Raw genomic sequence first — 6,000 nt, 5'->3', positions numbered from 1 at the left:
GACTAACACGGCTGCTACTCTGAAAAGTGGTGGGAGGTGATCAAATTACAGCAGAAATGCTAAAAGTACTTGATAGATATCACCATCCTAATAACATTGACAGAGCTGTTCAATGAAGTTTGGGAAAAAGAGATCCCTCCTGACCAATGGAACCATGGATTCATTGTCAGAATACCCCAAAAGGGGTGACCTTACTGACTGTAACAACTGGAGAGGAGTTACATTACTTTCTGTTGCAGGGAAGCCTTCTGCAGAGTGATACTACACAGGGCGACAGAAGCAGTCCCTGCAAAGCTTAGGGATGAACAGGCTCGATTCAGGGCCAAGAGATCGTATGTAGTTGAGATATTCACACTAAGGACCATCATAGGAGAATGTATAGAATGGCAAGCTCCCCAATCATCAGTTTCATTGATTTTTTTCAAAAGGCACTTGACAGCCTGCACAGACATACATTGTGGAATAGTCTTCAGTCCTAAGGAATTCCAGCTAAAGTTGTCAACATCACCTGGGCCATGTACAGAGATGCAAAATGCTGTATAAGTGTGAACAATCAGACCACAGAGCAGTTCAATGTGGACACTGGTGTCAAACAGGGCTGCATTTTATCTCCACTGTTGTTTGGCATAGCCATTGACTGGGTAATGAAGAAACGTATTAGCAACACAAAGACCAGTAGAGCTTGGGTAGATGGCAAATGCCTAGAAAGCCTAAACTTTGCTGATGATATTGTGTTACTGAATGACACCCCCCCACAAAAAAGCTATGAAGACAGACACCTTGGCAAAAATAGCAGGCCAACCAGAGCTCAAAGTCAGTTGTGTGAAAACAAACATCCTTGAAACTCAGACGTCAAGCAGTAATATCACGTTAGAAGGCAAATATATCAAGAAAGTAGAGCAGTTCCTCTACCTGAGCTGCAGCATATTAACCAATGGAGACCTCAAGAAGGAAGCAACATCAAGGATAGGCAAGGTATCCACAGCATTTACTAAACTCAGCAACGTATGGAAATCAGCACCAGAACAAAACTGAGATTTTTCAATTCAAATGTAATCTCGGTGCTAATTTATGACTGTGGGAGTTGGAGATCTACCAAAATGCTAGGCAGAAAACTAGACGCCTTCAAAAATAAGACCCTGTGAAAGGTTCTGGGAGTTGGCTGGAAAGACATCATTACCAACGAGAGATCCAAGAGACCACCAACCAACAGCTCATTTCCACCAGAATCAGAAGGAAGTGCTGGATGTATTTGAGGCATATACTCAGGTAGCCAACATACAAATGCCCGCATGAAGCTGTCAATTGGAAACCAACTGGTATGAGCAAATGAGGGCACTCAAGAGAAACCTTAAGAAGACCCCTTAAGAAGACACGGGTGCAGGAAAGATGTAAAAAAGTACAAGATTCTTCTTCAGTAAAATTTGGAGAAGAGACCTGAGTTCTCTCCCCAGTTAGGATTGAGATGTTCTGAGTGCCCATATTGTGCTGTTTGGAAAATGGTCTGTAGATGGGGCCATGGAATCATTAGAATATAGACTGCCCTTTATCTGTAAAAACAGTCTGAAGGCCTTATCCAAATCCTACTGAAGTCAAAGGGAGTTTCAGTGAGCTCTGGACTGGGCCTCAAGTATAGATTTCTGAAGGAGTTGGTCACTGCTGAAGGGTCATCCAATGGGTCATTTTACTGAGTGGGCTTGAGGCTCTAGGATCAGTTTTCAAATAAGCTACACCAGAGGTGGGCAAACTTCTGTGGGACCCTTCTGCCAGGCCCTGGAGCTCCTGGCCGGGGAGGCTAGCTCCCTGTCTCTCCCCTGCTATTCCCCCTCCCCCACAGCCTCAGCTTGCCGTGCCACCAGTGCTCTGGGTGACGGGGCTGCAAGCTCCTGGCGGGCAGCGTGGTTGCAAGAGCCACTGGCCTGCCCTGGTGCTCTAGACGGCGGGTCGGCATGGCTGCCAGTCCTGGTGCTCTGAGCAGCATGGTAAGGGGGCAGGGAGTGCGGGGGTTGGATAAGGGGCACAGGGTCCCAGGGGACGGTCAGGGTATGGGGAACAGGGGGCTGGGTGTGGATAGGGGTCAGGGCAGTCAGGGGAAACAGAGCAGGGGATGTTGAATGGGTCGGGGGTTCTGAGGGGGGCAGTCAAGGGGCTGGAAGTGGGAGGGGATGGATAGGGGGCGGGGGCCAGGCTGTTTGGGGAGGCACAGCCTTCACTACCCGGTCCTCACTACCCGGCCCTCCAGGTTCGGAACCCCGATGTGGCCCTCATGCAAAAAGTTTGCCCACCCCTGAGCTACATAGTCAAACTCCACTCAGTAATAGTCCCAGGAAATGTAAGCTGTTTCTAGCAAGGGATACAGCAGGTACTTTTGAGGCAGCAGTGTAATGAATTAAAAGAGACTAATCATTAAGATTACAGTCACGGTTCACAAATACTTGGCTGCAAACTAAACAGGTGAACTTTTAAATCGTCAAAATTCATTCTATGTTATGCTGCTCCTGATAATTCTCATGGCAGCAAGTATTTTAGTTCTCTGTTCTCAGTACAGATTGTGGTATTTAAGCAATTTATTTTAGTAACAAAGAATGAACCTGACTTATTTTGACCGGCTGCAGTGTTGTTGTAGCCATGTTGGTCCCAGGATATTAGAGAGACAAGGTGGGTGAGATAATATCTTTTATTGGACCAACTTCTCTTGGTGAGAGAGACAAGCTTTTAAGTTTACACAGAGCTCTTCTTCAGGTCTGGGCAGATTAAACCAGGTGTACACTAGAGACCTATATCAGGGTAACGACATTGCTCAGAGGTGTGAAAAATCCACACACCTGAGCAACATAGTTATACTGACCTAAGCCCCTGTGTAGACAGCGCTATGTCGATGGGAGAGCTTCTCCCGCCGACATAGCTACCACCTCTTGGGGAGGTGGATTAACTACGCTGACAGGAGAAGCTCTTCTGTCCGTGTAGGAGCATCTTCACAAAAGTGCTACAGTGGTGCAGCTGCACTGCTATAGTGCTGTATGTGAAGATTAGCCCTTACTCAATTTACTTGTTGTAATAAGGCTTATTACAACAATCTATAGCCCGCTTTCCCCCCACTCCCCCAGCTGCTCCTTCCCTGCTCCTTTGCACCCTATAACTAGAGAGGTGTTAACAGGCCACTTCACATTTAATAGTCCCTTGAAATATGTGTTAACTACTTATGCTAAACAATCTGTTCCATCTTGTATTTAACTGTGACATTCTGAGTAAGTGAGGCCTTGATCAACTCAGGGAATAATTGGCCATGTTGAAGATTTGAACCCAGACACCCTGCAATGCTTCTTTGCTAGCTCAGCAAACCAGCTGCTTTTAGTATGGCTTTTAATTCCCAGCCATCTAGACCCTTTTTAGATGAATGTTTACAAACAGGTCTGCAAATTAGAATGCTGGGTGCATTGCACCAAGCTCCATTTTAGAGGTTTGGGGAGGGGAAATCAGACACTGTTCTCTCATAAAACATCTTCCTGTTCTCTTTGTTGCAACAGGGAAAAAGCAGTTCTCAAAGCTAGATAAAACAAGGGTAAGGGGACTATTGCCCTCTTACTGAAACTCAGTGGGGTTTTTTGGTTGGCCCTCTCCCAGTGCCAAAAGAAAGCGGAAGGGCAGATAAGAAATCAAGACCCTGAGACTGACTTAGGGCCAATGGGGAGAGGCCAACACGCCCGGTCAGCCTGATTGACAGGACAGGCAGGCCAATGAGGGAGTCAGGAGCTTGGGGGTCCTGCCCTCTGGGTGAGCTGGCGCTGCCTGGGCCAGAGCAGGCTGAGCTCAGGAGAGAGCAGGAGCCCAAGCTGAGCTGGGAGCGGAGCCGCGCCAGCCGGAGCGAACCACAGAAGGAGCCCAGGGAGCTGAGCTGGAGGCCGAGCAGCAGCAGCAGCACGGAAGCTGGGGCTGGGGCTGGGGCTGGAGCCGGGTGCGGTGAGCAGCTGGGAAGAGCGAGGGGGGGCCCTGGGCAGAGGGCCCAGCGCAGGGAGACGACCCCAGCCAAGAGGCCTTGTAGGCTGGACTTGGAGGGGGATCATAACTCTGATGGGGGGCGACGCTGGGAAGAAGAGTCCTGCCACCTAGAGCCTGTGGGCATGTGGTCACCGTCAGAGCAAGTGTCCGACCCCCTGCGGCACATCCAGCGCCTGAGAGGGAGGCCTGGGACATGTGAGGAACAGACGGTGAACTTCCCTTACATTCCAGAGACGCTGTTTGTGGTTTCCCTGTGCCCACAGAGCAGGATTATGTGTTTTCCTTTAACCTTTCCCATTTTGTCCTTATTTTTTAATTAGTTGCTGTTTGATAAATTGTATTTGATTTGAACTATATGTAATAATCAGTGGGTCAGGGAGGTGTCCAGTGGAGAGAGAGCACCCCAGAGTAGGGACACCCTAGCTCCTGCCTTAAGTGACCATGACAAGATTGGGGGTCAAGCCCCCCAGGAATCCTGGTCCCAGCCTTGTCGGGGTGACATATACAGGACAGTGGAAGGGGAGTCCTTGAGGTCAGGCAGGCCCCTAGATGAAGGGAGTGGGAGCGAGGACTCAGCTCCTTTCACTAGCCAGTTCCACTGGGGTAGTGTATAAGCCAGGAAAGATCCCCATAATAGCAGACCGTTCCCTCACTTACATAATGGAACCAAAAAAGAAGCAAAGTGAACACAGAAGGACAATTCACAGCTGTACAATAAAGCAACATACTAGAAAGATTCAGGAGGAATGAGAAGTGGTGCCACACAGCTAGTGCAGCTGAGGTCATTCCTGTTGAGGATTTCCTTACACTCCCACAATGTAGGCGCTTGCCATGTCATTTGCAATGTCTGCATGCCTCAGCTCTCCTCCTGCAACATAATCTGCAAACTCCAACCAAGATTGGCCGCTGAGGAGTCAGCCCACATCTTCCTAGATGGAAACTTGAGATCCACCAAGACCAAATGTCAGATGCTGTTTAGCCGGATGAATAGTAACAGTCACTAACAGCAAACTTGGCTCTTTGCTCTTTCCATCAGAAGCAGCATTTCACTTTTTGTTCAAGCACTCCTCTTACACAGGATCCTTGGGAAGATGGGGCTTAATGAAGCACATAATGTGCTCATTTGGTCTGTGCTGGCAATGTTCATGGAAAAGCCGGTATCCCAATAGAACAGTGTAAGTGCCATCACACCCCCTCTTTGCCTAACCTTTCTGCTCCCCTCTTGATGTTCCTTTCTCTGACAGCTGGATGCTAAATAACAGAGGATGAGAAAGGACAAGGCATGTGTAATACTGATTTTTGCAGCAAAAGGCTCAAGCAATAGAAACATGGGCTGGTTTCCCGGACTCCTCATTCCCAGTTGTTAACCCTGCAGTCTCTGTCAATCTCTAAATGTCATCCAGTTGCATCTTAATTTGTGTGGGAAGGGACAACTGTTTGAAGCCTATGTTTTTTTCTAATAATACTTTGCTCTTATATTGCATCTTATATTTGAGCACTTCAGAGTACTTTGCATACCATTAATTAAGCCTCACAACACTCATCTGAGGTTATATTACTGTACCCCTTGTACATAGAAGTCGACTGGGTCACAGATAAGTTAAATAGCTTTCCCCAGGGTCCTAAAGCAAGTCAGTAGCAGAACTAGGACTAGAACTCAGTAGTCTCTGTCCACTGTTCAGCCCACTTTATGAACAGAAAAAAGTCATTCTTAGAGGTGTAGGCCACCTTATCTCTCTTTTTGATGCCCCACTTTCCTGGCTAGTCATCCTCAGGTTACTGTGGCTGTCGTCCAGGTGTACTGGAGTCAAATCAAATTCTAAGGGAGGAACCCTGGAAGAGATTTCAGTACTCTACAGTAAATAAGTGAAGTACAAGATTACAACCATCCCACAATGTAAATAGCGGGGTAGGGTGAACTGTGTAGGTAGTAAAGGTAGGTTAAAACTCTGGCGATGATTGATACCCTGAATGGAGTGGTCTATTTATTGAACAATCAAT

This window comes from Caretta caretta, chromosome 5, assembly GCF_965140235.1.
Source record: "Caretta caretta isolate rCarCar2 chromosome 5, rCarCar1.hap1, whole genome shotgun sequence".
Classification (NCBI taxonomy): Eukaryota; Metazoa; Chordata; order Testudines; family Cheloniidae; genus Caretta; species Caretta caretta.
This window is presented reverse-complemented; position numbering follows the sequence as displayed.